We start from the raw sequence: 15,887 nt of genomic DNA on the forward strand, positions 1-15,887 counted from the left end.
TTTGAAAAATGTCCGCTGCTGACATTCTGCAGCATTTCTACCATGTGTAAACATACCTTAGGTCAGCTTAAGGTACGTTGCCACGTGCAGAGTGGCCCCAGTAGTAATAGTGACCCCCACAATGACCTCAGTAGTAATAGTGACCACCACAGTGGCCTCAGTAGTAACAGTGACCCCTCAGTGGTCCCAGTAGTAATAGTGACCCCACTGTGGCTTCAGTAGTAATAGTGACCCCCCACAGTGGCCTCAGTAGTGATACTATTACTACTGGGGCTGATATAGGGGACACTATTACTAATAGTGTTCCCTATATTGACTCCAGTATTAATAGTGACCCTCACAGCAGCCCTCTTGAGACAGATATACTTACCTCCTCCTTGTCTTCAAAGCGACACTGCTCCTTTGCTGGGCATTGCTGTGGGTGGAAGTGTGTGCTGGGGGGGTCCTCCCTTCTCCTCTCCTCATGTAGAACCAAGGAGGAGAGGTCACGGGAGGAGGATCTTGGGTGCACACACTGCCATCAGTATGTGCATCCCGCAGCAGCACTGAGTGATTACCAGCTGGGGGAACTTTTAGCACTGCAGATGTGTGTGTGGATTTTAGCCTTAGGCCTAATGTCCATCGGCAAAAGAAGAATTAAAATCCGCAGCGGATTTTAACTCTTCTGCCCGCGGATCTGCACCCCATAGGGATGCATTGACCACCCGCGGGTAGATAAATACCCGCGGATGGTCAATAAAAGTGATTTTAAAAAAAATGGAGCATGAAAAAATCTGGACCATGCTCCCTTTTTGTGCGGGTCTCCCGCGGGGACGGCTCCCGCAGGCTTCTATTGAAGCCTATGGAAGCCGTCCGGATCCGCGGGAGGCCAAAATCGGAATTTACTCACCTGCTCTGGATCTTTTTTCTTCGGGCCGGCGCATGCGCGGGGCACGCAACCGACGCGCCCTGCGCATCCGCCGAGCCGAAGAAAGAAGATCCGGCCGCGATGGAGAGAAGATGAAGCCGCGGCGAAGGGAAGATCCGGAGTGGGCAAGAGGTGAGTTAATTCTTATTTTCAGTGCTCATGTCCGCGGGGCAGGAGGGACCCACTACGGATTCTCCATGGAGAATCCGTAGCGGGCCTGATTTTCCCCGTGGACATGAGGCCTTATACAATAAGACTAATCCGCAAGGCGTAAAGTTGATTCAGGTGCCATGTCAAAAAGTGAGTTGTCACTTCGATTTTTTCCACAAAGCAGATAAATTTGCACAGCATGGATTCCCATTCAAGAAAATGAAACACATTGGGATGCAGATGTCACCAAAAGATTTGATGCAGAATTGGCATGGATTCTACATCAAATCTACTTCCACTGTATGCACAGGGCCTAAGGGTGCTTTTACATGGGCCGATTCTCGACCTAATGTAAATGAATGTCACCTATTTGCTTTTATTTTATTCAGGCTAATCACTGTTATGAGGATAGATGATTGATAGTACAATCGTTGGTCCCTATAAGCACAAATTGGATCATGAGGTGCATCAGAAGAGGTCTAGGGGCACATGACAAAAACATTGCTCTTCCTCTTTACAAGTCACTGGTCAGACAACACATGGAATATTGTATACGGTTTTGGGCACCGGGACTCAAGAAGGACATATCAGAGCTCAAGTGGGTACAAAGTTGGGCAACTAAAGTAATAAATAATAATAATAATAATAAACTTTATTTGTATAGCGCCAACATATTCCGCAGCGCTTACATAGACAGGGGATACAGAAAGACAAAAGTACAAACATTACAGAACCACAGTTACATAGTAATCAATTGATGGAAACAATAGGGGTGCGGGTCCTGCTCCAACGAGCTTACATACTACAAGTAATGGGGTGATACAGAAGCTAAAGGGGCTGGATATGTGCACTGTATGGTGAGGTGGAGAGTGAGGGGTGATATACACATAGACAATGGTCAGACATTTAGCCGTGTGACGGCAGAAACAGTATGACTGCAGGAGCGGTTTATGATGGCTAGCAGGGATTGCAGTCAGTAGGTCAGGGAGCATGTTATCAGGCGGAGTACAAAGGGGTTTGTTTAGGGAATTCGGTATGCCTCCCTGAAGAGGTGCGTTTTTAGAGCACGCCTGAAGTTCTGTGAGTCCTGGATTGCTCGGGTAGCCTTTGGTAGTGCGTTCCAGAGGACCGGTGCTGCTCTGGAGAAGTCTTGGAGGCGGGAATGAGAAGTTCGAATTAAAGGGGCGCTCAATCTGGTTTCGTTAGCAGAGCGGAGAGCCCGGGCTGGTTGATGGATTGAGATGAGGGAGGCGATGTAGGGGGGCGCTGCACTGTGGAGGGCTTTGTGGATGAAGGTGGCGAGTTTAAATTGAATTCTGTATTTAACAGGCAGCCAGTGCAGTGACCGGCACAGGGCAGAGGCATCCGAGTAGCGGCTGGACAGGAAGATGAGCCTGGCTGCCGCATTCAGGATGGATTGGAGAGGGTAGAGTCTGGTGCAGGGGAGGCCGATCAGCAACGAGTTGCAATAATCGAGCCGGGAGTGGATGAGGGCAACAGTAAGCATTTTTAGTGAGAAAACAGTGAGAAAAGAGCGGATTCTTGCGATGTTCTTGAGGTGCAGCTGACAAGTTCGGGCCAGAGATTGGATGTAGGGGGTAAAAGAGAGATCAGAATCAAATATGACTCCAAGGCAGCGGGCATGTTGTCTAGGAGTTATGTTGGCGCCACACACTGAGATGGAGATGTCAGGAGGAGGTCGGTTAGTGGAGGGTGGAAATACCAGCAGGTCAGTTTTAGAGAGGTTTAGTTTTAGGTAGAGAGAGGACATGGTGTTAGAGACAGCGGACAGACAGTTAGTGATGTTTTGGAGTAAAGGTGCAGAGATGTCACGGGAAGAGGTGTATAGTTGGGTGTCATCAGCATACAGGTGGTATTGGAGGCCAAATCTCCTGATGGTTTGTCCAATAGGGGCTGTGTAGATAGAGAAAAGAAGGGGGCCGAGGACAGAGCCCTGGGGGACCCCAACAGCAAGGGGAAGAGGAGGGCAGGTAGAGCCAGCAAAGGAGACACTGAAAGAGCGGTCAGATAGGTAGGAAGAGAACCAGGAGAGGGCAGTGTCCTTTAGGCCAATGGAGCGTAGCATACTGAGGAGGAGTTTGTGGTCAACAGTGTCAAATGCTGCAGAGAGGTCGAGGAGGATCAGTAGGGAGTAATCGCCCCTCGATTTGGCTGTCAGTAGGTCATTGGATACCCTTGTAAGGGCAGTTTCTGTCGAGTGTTGAGGTCGAAAGCCAGACTGTAGGGGGTCTAGGAGAGAGTGCTCTGATAGGTAGCTTACAAGGCGGGAGTAAACCAGCCGTTCTAGTAGTTTGGAGATGAAGGGGAGGTTTGAGATGGGTCGCTAGTTGGCAGCATCAGTCGCGTCCAGAGTCGGCTTCTTTAGCAGTGGGGATATGATGGCGTGTTTGAAAGAAGAGGGAAAGATGCCAGAGGTCAGAGAGAGGTTGAATATAGTGGTGAGATGGGAGATGACCACTGGGGAGAGGGAACGGAGGAGGTGTGAGGGGAGGGGGTCGCTAGCGCAGGAGGTGGGGCGAGCAGAGAAGAGCAATTTGGAGACTTCTTCCTCTGTCGCTGGTCTGAGTACAGACAGTGAGCAGGAGCTAGATGCAGTGCTGACAAGACTAGGGTCAGGGCTATGGAATGGAATGGCTAAATGGAATGGATGTACTACAATACACAGAGAGGTCATCAAAATTGCGGTTATTTAGTTTAGAAAAAAGATGGCTGAGGGACAACCTAATAACTATGTATACTATATCAGGGGACAATACAGAGATCTCTTCCATCAGCTGTTTATACCCAGGACTGTGACTGTAAAAAGGGGACGTCCTCTACGTCTAGAGGAAAGAAGGTTTCATCACCAACATAAAAGGAGGTTCTTTACTGTAAGAGCAGTGAGACACGGATAGTGTCTTAAGCTCAAACATGCCAGTTAAAATATGGAAGCTTGAGCGAATGCCAGGGAAATACATTTTTATCCACCAGTTGCGGACAAGGTATTGGACAACATCTGAATTCTTTTCAGACTGTGTGTAGGCGACCGCAACTGCTGGGTTAAAATATTTAGTGGGGTTACCACGTTTTATAATTGGGGTGTATGGCAGATGTAGCAGCAGGGAATTCTTTTTACTAGCGAGAATGAAGGAAACATCTGCCACATGCGGCAGATGTGTTCTTCATCCACACTGGGTGCATGGCAGCGTCGGACAGGTAAGTTTATTTATTTATTTTTACACTAAAATTTTTGTTTCTCAGGGAAGGGCTTATATGTAAAGCCCTTACCTGAAAAACAATGCAGGGGTGCCAGCAGACCAGCTGCGGCTCCATTGAAAACAATGCACGGACCTGCATTCACGCATGTTTTTGCACGTATATAGGTGCGCACTTATGTACGCACCTATATACGCACAAAAAAATACGCTCGTGTGAAGCCACCCTTAGTGTCCACGCAGCTACCTATCTTTTGGATGTAAGAAAAAGCAATATGCAAATAGCACTTTTCCTTTTTTGAACCAGACTGGCAGCGGAACCTCCGACCAGAGGTTCCAAAGCAGATGTGAACATGTAAAATAAGTGAAGTATATTATACAGATTTATGTTTTTTTTTTACCTTTGCTAATGTTTTCTTATTAAAATAATGCAAACCCTGTTTCCATTGCAGAGCCACTCTCAGTGAATACAAACAGAAATATACTGTTATCTTTCTGGGATTATGATTTCCCCAATAATCATTTCAGACTTTTACCTTCAAGAGGACCCACTTTCCTTGTATCTGTAGCATGAGCTTTGAAAAAAATAAGACAGGTATATAAAAATTGGCTGAAGTTCTGCTATAAAAGCAAGGTTACAGGATATAAACCAAATATTTGTCCTATGGAAAAATGAATGAACTGCTAACCCCGCATTGTGAGGATAAAATACTGAAGCAGTTCCTCCAAGAGAATGCAATAAAGGTATTCAGACGAGGTTTATTGAGCATGAAAATTATTGGAATGTACAAAATATCTTCAATGAAAAAACAAAAAGTCAAAGTGTGTTCATCGAGGCTGGATTTAACATTACCTCCAAATAACCTCGCGTGTGCTGGCTGGATGAAATATATCATTACACAACAGTGGTAAGCAACAATAGGAATGACTAATGTGGTGCAGAGCACACCTGCATGCACCAGGGCTCACATACTATATGTATCACGCACACTAATGTCAATTGTCCCCTTAAAGGAAATCTGTCAGCTCGAACATACTCTCCAATCTGCAGTCATCAAGTTATAGAGCAGGAGGAGCTGAACAGATTGATATATAGTTTTATGGGGAAAGTTTCAGTAGAACTTGTAATATATTCATCTACACTTCTCATTCTGAGCTGAACAGTCCAGTGGGTGGAGCTATCAGTGACTGACAGCTACCCTTCTATGTACAGTCATACACAGCTGTCAGCCATCAATAGCTCCGCTCCCTGGAATACTCAGCTTAGAATGTGCAGAGATATAAATGAATATAATACAAGTTATACTGAATGTTTCCCCATTCCTCCTGCTCTATAACATGATGCCTGCAATTTGGATAGCATGTTCCAGCTGGAAGACTCCCTTTAACCCCTTAACACCACAAGACGTAAGTTTACATCCTGGCAGAGTGGTACTTAATGCAACAAGATGTAAACGTACATCCTGCAGCCGGAGCCGGCTGTGAGTGATAGCTGGCCTTCCACTGCAATAGAGTGGATTAATTTAACAGGGATCCCTGCAGTAAACCACCTACATGCTGCAATCTATATAGATAACCTGCGGGAGACCCCACTGATCAGATATTGATGGTCCATCCTGAGGATAGATTATCAATTTTTAAATGCTGGATAAACCCTTTAAATTCGTTTTTGGACGGTATGTAGCAACCATATAGATTGAAAGGTCACTTTATTAGAGAGAACCATCTATTAGTGCTTTAAACCTCCTTTGGCTTTCAGAACTGCAACAATTAATCATGGTATAGATTTCCTCCTATCTAGTGATGAGCGAGCATACTCGCTAAGGGCAATTGCTCGAGCGAGCATTGCCCTTAGTGAGTACCTGCCCGCTCGAGAGAAAAGGTTCGGGTGCCGGAGGCGGGCAGGGAGCTGCGGGGGAGAGCGGGGAGGAACGGAGGGGAGATCTGTCTCTCCCTCTCTCCAGCCTGCTCACCCCTGCTGACTGCCGCAACTCACCGCTCCCCCATGCCGGCACCCGAATCTTTTCTCTTGAGCGGGCAGGTACTCGCTAAGGGCAATGCTCACTCGAGCAATTGCCCTTAGCGAGTATGCTCGCTCATCTCTACTCCTATCCTTTCTGCATTCATCTTGATACAAAATGGGACATGGAGCAGGGTTATACATAGTAGTCTTGGGGCTCCATCGCAAAATGTATCCCCCCCCCCGCCCCAATCTCCCACTGCATCCAGAATAAAAGAAGTACATTAGAGGCAGCATATTGATAATGCGGCTGGTTTAGATTCTGCAGCTTAGCTTTAATATACCTAAAAAAATGTGGTCTCTATATAATAGTCAGATAATAATAGATCTACACAGTGATAGTGTTCCCTGTGGTTCCACACAGTATTAGCGTCCCATCTATGTGGTCCCGCAAAGTACTAGTATCTCCTCTCTGTGGCACCACACGGTATTAGTGTCCCCTTTCTGTAGCCCTAGAATGTACTAGTATTTCTTCTCTGTGGCCCCATGAGGTACTAGTGTCCCCTCTCAGTGGCTCTAAAAGATAACAGTGCCCCCTCTGTGGCCCCATGAGGTATTGGTGTTCCTTCTGTTCCTGCAGGAGGTACTGGTGTCTTCTCTCAGTGTCTCCCCATTACCCTAATGTATGACCAGCAGCAGTAGTGTCTCAGTAACTCCCAATATTGGTACTCTGGACACTGTGCAGGCTGTCTCCTTCCCCTCTCTCCGGCAGCACTACAGTGAGAGCATGGGAAGGAGGTGGAGTAGGCAACCTGCACAGCATCCTAAGCAGCCGCACTATGAGTTATTGAGGGATTATTGCTGCTGGCCAGACATTCAGGGTAAGGGCGCCCACCCACTGGCGTTTGCGATTTTTGTGCGTGAAAAACGCAGCTTTTTCGCGGCGTTTTCGCGGCTTTTCCATTAATTTCCATTGACTTTCATGGGTGCATTAGGAGAAAAATAAGGACACATATGCAACTGACAGTTCCTATGTTAAAAATCGCAACGCAACGCAAAAAAAAAACGCCAGTGGACAGGAGTACATTCAATTCTAATTGCTCTTGAGAAAAAACGCAAAACGCAAAGAAAAAAAAATCGCCAGTGGGTGGGCGCCCTAATGGGGAAGAGAGACAGCAGTAAGATGAGGTAGGGCCATTTGGCCTTGGGCCCCCTATCCCATGGGCCCCATAGCAGTCACATGGTCGGTCACTGACATGGAGAAAGTTGGTCTTCATGGAGGAAGTTGGCATTCTTGAGTAGTGAGTATTACACTATATGTGAGCAGTCCGTGAGTACCACACCTATAGTTTATATCATTAAATTGGATTTTATATACATCATGAGAATTTGCTGCTGTTTCCAGAACCCCCACCCCTCCTGCTATCAATAGGTGTTTTTTGGGGTCAAGTGCATATTGGTCATTGACATCTGTACGATTTGATGCGTCAGAGTTTTATTATATATATCTAATAAATGTTTATGTTGTAATTTCTGCAGTAGCTGTAATATTACAGCCTTTCCATTTATCTTATATTTCTAGTTTATGTCTACTTTTTTCTATAGGGTCAATGGAAGATTCAGAATTGGTATAGCACCGTGAGCTACGCTATTTTTTTAGTTCCCCAGTTATTGAAACAGCATAACTTACTTTGCTATCTGTATAACTCCCATTCAGTTCTATGGGCATTTCGGAAACAGTGTAGCACAGCCTCTCAACTGCCTCTGTTAATCCCAATCACTCCCAGCCACTACATTCAGTCAGTCCAGAAGTGGTGGTGGTCCCAACTACAGATATGTGGGATCTGCATCTATCAGACTTTCATGACATATCATGCAATGCAAGTCTTAAATAGCAACACCCATTTAAATTGTCCAATCATTTAGAGTCCAAATGGTTGCTATGTACTATATATTTCTAGTTTTTTTTTCTAGAACTATAAAATGGAGAGTGGGCTCATTACTAAATAGATAATTATATGCTTAGAAACATTTGATCTCAATTTGGAGGACATTTGTAAGTCTATCCCTCATTCTGCCAAACCGACAGAAATGCCCATTTAATGCAAATTCGCTCGAACTCTAGTCATTTTGAGGTCCAGCCATGTATAGGGCTGTTGGCAATACATGGGCCGGTGACAGCTGTATCCGGGAACGGTCATGACCTCCAATCTGGTGCCTGAAGAGGATTCCAATCCGAACTCTACGGAATGAGGAACACTAGTCCTTTTTTTTTTTTCAAATTATTTTTAATAATTTTAATTGGGTTTTATAATATACAAAGAATAAAAGAAAGTTAACATATTTGTTATGTTAGAATACAATTTCTGTACCGCGAAATAAATAGTTTAAACATGCAGTTCATAGGCTTAACCCCTTGCAGAGGAGCCTTTCAGTCCTCTCATGTACTAAGGTAATCTCCGCACCCCCCATAGCTACAGTAGTACACCAATAATGCCAGTCTAAACAGTAGGGTACACAGACATTTGGACTTGCAACTGACTTGTGAAAATGTGATGTTCTTCACTTGGTGCCAGACTGACTTCATAGCCCCATATGGCGCTGGCAGGAGCTAGAGAATAACAAATGGAGATACTTACTATGCATGTGAACTGATTATACCGCAGCCAAGTGTACGGTATGTATGCTGGTAAAGGGCTGACTCAGCAACGCTGAGTAACTCTACAGCAGAAGCTATTACATCTCATGCACAGCCGCTATTCGGGGTGAAACTAGACTCAAGGACAGTGCCGGTATGATGAGGAAGCTACTGTATCATCTTTCTTTCCCCCAGTTAGGATATAGGTGCACATTGATTTAGACTGGCATTTCATACAGTACGCCACTTAAAAAGTTTGGTGAGTGAATTTCAGGAACTTTTTGGAAAAGTTCAGACTTTTCAATAAATTTGGTGTCTTCTGGATTGCCCTAAAGTGGGGAAATTAAATCTAAATTTGCATCAAAATTTGCACAACTTTCTGGCTTTGCAGGCTGGTAATAATTAATTTATGATGTGTTGACCACGCCCACTCCCAATAAACACTACTAGAGATGAGCGAACGCACTCGTCCAGGGAACACTAGCCCTTCTAAACTGCTGCCCCAAATATCTGCAGATGAACATGGCAAAGTACATATCAGATGGCTTTATGGATGTGCTAGAGCAGTGATGGCGAACCTTTTAGAGATCGAGTGCCCAAACTGTAACCCAAAACCCACATATTTATGGCAAAGTGCCAACACGTCAGGGGGCGGGGCTTATCACGACGCATGATTTTACCCCCGTCATTCTAAAAAAGGACAGGGCCGCTTCAAAATAGACCGGGTGCAGATTTTGACTGCTTTTTGGAAGCTGAAATACTGCAGAACGTCCTCAGCGGAAAATTCTGCACCTCGTCCATTTTGAAACAGCTCTGTCCATTTCCGCCACATGTAAACATACTGCAGCAGTAATAGTGACACCCCACAGCGCCCCCCGTGTACTAGTGGCACCCCACAGCGCACCCCCCGCGTACTAGTGGCACCCCATAGCGCCCCCCCCTTGCTTACTAGTGGCACCCCACAGCGCCCCCCCCACATAGTAGTGACACCCCACAGTGCCCCCCTCCAGTGCGTACTAGTGACACCCCACAGCGCCCCCCCCCCTCCACTGCGTACTAGTGACACCCCACAGCGCCCCCTCCGTGTACTAGTGACACCCCACAGCGCCCCCCTGTGTAGAAGTGACACCCCACAGCGGCCCCCCGTGTACTAGTGACACCCCACAGCGCCTCCCTCTACTGCGTACTAGTGACACCCCACAGCGCCCCACCTGCACTGCGTACTAGTGACACCCCCCAGCGGCCCCCCCTCCACTGCATACTAGTGACACCCCACAGCGCACCCCCCCTCCACTGCGTACTAGTGACACCCCACAGCGCCCCCCCCTCCACTGCGTACTAGTGACACCCCACAGCGCCCCCCCCCCCGCGTACTAGTGGCACCCCCACAGCACCCCCCCCGCGTACTAGTGGCACCCCAAAGCGCCCCCCCTCGCTTACTAGTGGCACCCCACAGCGCCCCCCCCCCCGCATAGTAGTGACACCCCACAGCACACCCCCCCGTACTAGTGACACCCCACACCGCCCCCCCTCCCCGCATCCTAGTGACACCCAACAGCGCTCCCCCGCGTACTAGTGACACCCCACAGTGCCCCCCTCCAGTGTGTACTAGTGACACCCCACAGCGCCCCCCCTCCACTGCGTACTAGTGACACCCCACAGCGCCCCCTCCGTGTACTAGTGACACCCCACAGCGCCCCCCTGTGTAGTAGTGACACCCCACAGCGGCCCCCCGTGTACTAGTGACACCCCACAGCGCCTCCCTCTACTGCGTACTAGTGACACCCCACAGCGCCCCACCTGCACTGCGTACTAGTGACACCCCCCAGCGGCCCCCCGTGTACCAGCGACACCCCCCCAGCGGCCCCCCGTGTACCAATGACACCCCCCTGTGGCCCCCCGCTTACCAGTGACACCCCCCAGAGGCCCCCCGCGTCCCAGCGACACCCCCCTACGGCCCCCCGCTTACCAGTGACACACCCCCCAGCGGCCCTACAGTCTGTGCTGACGTCGCTCTGTGTCCTGCTCTCCAGCTGCTGCTACCGCCGCTCTCTCCAGCCTCCACTGGCAGTGACTGTGCTCATGCCTCCGGCACTCCGTCACCTGCTACCGGCGGCGCTCCCTCCAGCGTTCCTGCTGCTGCCGCCGCCGGTGCTCCGTCTCCTGCTGCCGCTCCGTCTCCTGCCGCCGGCACTCCATCTCCTGCTGCCGGGGAGCCGCGGCCCCTCCAGGTACTCGCTTTTGGTGAGCGGCCAATGGCTCTGCGTGCCAGCAGGAAGGGCTCTGCGTGCCGCCTCTGGCACGCGTGCCATAGGTTCGCCACCACTGTGCTAGAGAATGCTAAAACCGGTACTACACTAATTCTAAGGCATTTTCTATCAGATTAAAAAAATATTAAAAAGGAAACATTTTCCCGTTAAAAGCTTTGTATTTGGGTAATATTTTGTATTCTGTGGCATTTTTCTGCTGTTCACATTAATAAAGTCATGAAATATACACGTTACATGTGAATTTGACATGAAAATAAAAGACATACATTAAAATGTAACCAAAAAACTGTGACCGAAGAAGGTTGGATGAGAAATGGAAGCAGGAAGAGCGCTCGCTGCCAAGTGAGGTAGAGAAGTGCCAGGTTCTCGATGCAGAATAAAGGTGTCTTCCTTCTCTTGTTATCTTCAAAGGTTGTTGAATTACTGCAACGTTTTTGTTTTAAACAAAACCCCCTAAGGGAAAAGTAAAAAGCAAAAGAAACTTGGATGAACACGGCCGTCATTGCCAAACTTCTCTTCTTATGTTCTTAATTCGCTTCAACCCTTTGTCATTGACTTATATGTGAGTTTTACTAAACAATATACCTATGTACAAAACAAATCTCTTAGTATTGTGTAGTCAACGACTGGCCAACACATTCTGTGAAAGCATGTTTTTTCTTAATGTTGTGTATGGCCTTAACCCCTTCCCAACCGCCTCATGTAAATATATGGCAGCCAGCAGGGTTGTCGTATATTTATGATCCTCCTTTTCTGAGCCATGGCTGTCACACCTATTCGGCAGTACACGGACGTATATGTGGCGCAAATTTGCCCACACAATACGCAGTGAATAGAACCCACTGACTTCGATCGGCTCGTTTACATGCACATATTTTGCAAATTTCGGTCACACAAAACAGATAGAATATTATGCTCTATTTACCGGCGTATTTGCGCACAAAATGTCTTGATAAAAGTCAAGGGGGTGCGCAAATACACGTGTGATGTGCAAAGAGATGCGTACAAAGCAGCATAATTTCACTGGAACTAATTAGTCATTTTAATCGGTGCCTTTGTTTGCTGCGTGGAAATGAACACACCTGCGGGTAGAAAAGTTCAGTAAGATAAACCGATAAGCGCACAATAATGCTCAATCAGTGCGTAAAAATGCAGCACTAAGGCGCGTGCAATTGCACTTATGCTCATGTGGAACAGGCCTTGCTTACTGTGACAGCTGATCGCTCCTGTAGGGACAGGCCAATAGTAGGGTTTCCTGCAGCAGGGGATAAGTCTGACCTGAAACCCTGTATGTGGAAGCGCTTCTTCCTTATTCGGATGGTTGCTAGTAGAGATGAGCGAGCATACTTGGTAAGGCGATATACTTGAGAGAGCATTGCCTTTTTTGAGTACCTGCTGGCTCGTCCCTGAAGATTCGGAGGGGGGGGGGGGGAGAGCGGGGCGGCGCATGGCAGCGAGGGGGAGCGGGGAGGAGAGTGAGAGAGACCCCTTTCTCTCTTTCTCCCTCCCGATCCGCTCTGCAACCCCGCACTCACCCCCACGGTCCCCCGAATCTTCAGGGACGAGCCAGCAGGTACTCAAAAAAGGCAATGCTCTCTCAAGTATATCGCCTTACCAAGTACGCTCGCTAATCTCTAGTTGCTAGGCATTCCCTCTGCATACCAGGGCTTTTACTATTAGATCATTGCTTTCAGTGGGCTTGATGTGGGAACAGTAGGGAACACATAGATGATGTGTTCCCTTCTAACCTATGCTCCCATAGTGGAAAAAAGTAAAACTTGTGCAAAAAATATTTCTAAAAAATGTAAACTATGAAGAGGGATTAAAAAATTTAAAAAGTAAAAAAAAGAAAGTGCGCAGCTCTCCTAGCTCATGTACTAAAAATATTTCTGCAGGTGGACGATCATAATCCACGTACAGAGGCTGCGGCAAATATACGAGGAGATGCGTGAAAGACTGTGTAATTGTGCAGGAAAAAGAACATATCTGGAACTCATTAGAATAATTAGCTATTTCAATAGGTGCATATTTTTTTGCAGCACGCAAATGCACATGTCTTGCGCGTTGAAATAGTACAGTAAAATATGCTGATGCACACGAAAAAATGCTACGCTCACAGGCGCACAAATATGCATACGCTTGTTGTTCACACTGCAAAACATTTTGTGTCATCTGTCACGAAAAAAACTTTCAGCATAGCTCTATATATAAACTCCAATCCTACTTCTGTGGTTTATCTCATCACTTGTCTGTCCTGCCGAGTGCAATATGTTGGGTGTTCTGTCTGCAGTCTAAAAACCAGGATAATAAGACATATATATCTGATATTGAACATGCTGGAAGGAAGAATGTATCCGCTGTTTCATCCCATTTCTTTTTGGTTCATAAAGGAGAATTTTCCTCTCTACAAGTCTGCGGTGTTGAAACAGTTAACTGCCCATTACGGGTGGAGATCATCATCGTAAGCTTCTTGATAGAGAGGCATGGTATGAACCCCTCATTGCACTATTAGTTATTTTTTATTCTGTTTCCTTGTGATTGTATTTTGCCTCTGGTGTCATGTGTTTTTGTTTTAAGCACCCAATTGGCTGTCTATTGTGATTTAAGTGTTATGGCGGTCTCACACAATGGAATCCAGCTCTGTCCCTGGCTGGCGACCCCGTGTACCTTTGCCTCTCTGTATTGCAGATGACCATGGATGTTCACTGTCGGTCATGCGCAATACAGATTTTTTTTTAAACCTTTGTTTTTCCTGCGCCTTAGCTAGGCGATGATGCGGGTACCCGTGACTTAGGTCAATGGCGGATAGGCTGCGGGTCGGATGGCTTCCATTGACTTCAATAGATGCTGTCAGTGTGGACACCACACAAAGATAGAACATGCTGCGATTTTATTTCCACTCGTGGAAATCGCTATCCGCTCAGATGAACAGATATGGGAATGTCCTTTCTTATTAATGTGTGTGGAGTACCGTGGATCGTCCGCGCTGGTGATGATTGCAGATTCCGCCATTCAAACCTGGTTGTGTGAGACCGGTCTTGCTCACATGTGCCTTGGCGTCTATGATTAGGGCAACATGCTTGCCTCAAACATGTAGGACAGCACATGCTTCTGGTTCCTCCATGACTGACTGGAAATAAAGAGAAAGGGTTTTTATCCTTCCACGGGACCACCTCCATTTTCCTGTGAATATAAGTAAGTGATTAAAATATTAGAGCAAAAGGATAATCTATTGTGTAAAACTAAACACTTGAAGGCAGGCTGTAGTACCATTCTGGGCCACCTCTAGGTTGGATGCAAGATGTGATACTTGTGGGTATGGAGACATACAGGTTCTGTATGGTATCCTGTGGCATATTGGTCTACTTTTGCTGTAACTGAGCCTCTAGGTTTGTTGTCCATGACACCACTGCAAACAAGGTCGATGGTGGATGTAAAAGTCAATACATGTAATGGGCACCGTGAGAAAAAATGTCCTTCAGCCAAGCACCGGGCCTGTATTGCTGTGCCACCTGTCTCTGGATGACAGACACCGAGTCAATTAGAGAGCTGCTCATGCTTGTTGTACAATTAGAGGATCCTCTTTACTGTTGGTCTGTCGAGGGCGTCCTAAGCCCAGTTGCCGCTTGTGTATGTTCTCATGTTTCCACTGTTCCCAACACCTCCTAACAGTAATGGCCCAGGTGACAGGCAATTTGACAATACGACCATTTAGCTTTTAGAATTCCAATAATGAGCCTCTTCTCAAACTCTGTTAGTGGGGTGAAATCTCTTTGATAGCGTCGTAGAGGCGTCTAGTGATCAACAAGCTCTACACAAGAAAAAAAAGAGGTCCACTGTGCAAATAGCCTCTTAGAGCCTTTTATAGGCCCAGGGTGGAACCACTTTTTGGACCTCAGCTAGCAAGACCGTTCATCTAATCCCACCACAACTCTAATCATTTGTATATCTGCCTGAGATGTAACTGCATGCCGAGTTTTGCAGCAAAACGACAGCAACTTCTAGCTTGATTTTTACAAAGAGTGTATATATAGCATTGGTGCTGGTGGACGTCTTCTCATAGCTCCATGGCTTATGCCCATAACCATGACTTCTATAAAGAATCTATTTTCAAACAGAGCCATATCAATCCTATCAATTGAGGCTGGGTTCACACGAACATATTTGAATTGCGTATTACACTCGCAATGTACTCACGCGTTATACATGGTGATTGGCTTGAAAGCTAGTACATTGATTTTCATTGTTCCATTCACACTTGTGTATATTGATTAAATATATTACGCGCGTAAAAAAGAACACAGCATGTAGTATTTTACTCCGTATTACGCGGGTATAGCCCCATTGTCTTCTATAGGTGCGTTCGTAACGCAATGCATACGGAATTACATTGCATATGTATGGCATTTTTTACGCATGTTGCTAGAAAACATGAGAAGAGAGTTAAAAGAAGAAGGAACCAGGAAGCCAGTGTGCGTAAAATACGCTATTCATGCGCAGGTAGGCAAAAACGGAACACTACGCAGGGATATGCCGTGTGAGCCTGGACTGACTCTTATCGGTCAGTGCGATTGGTATCTGATAGAGTTTGGAAACGAATCACATTGAAGACTGCGCTAAAACAGAGCGTATGTCATTGTAGAGCCGCCACCAAAACTAGATCAGATGATACTTTTGCTACTTTCTGCGTCCTCCGAAGAAATCCAAGCCTCACACTAGGAAGGCTCATCTTGCGAGGAGCCGCGGG

Source organism: Eleutherodactylus coqui, chromosome 1, assembly GCF_035609145.1.
Source record: "Eleutherodactylus coqui strain aEleCoq1 chromosome 1, aEleCoq1.hap1, whole genome shotgun sequence".
In the NCBI taxonomy this organism is placed as follows: Eukaryota; Metazoa; Chordata; class Amphibia; order Anura; family Eleutherodactylidae; genus Eleutherodactylus; species Eleutherodactylus coqui.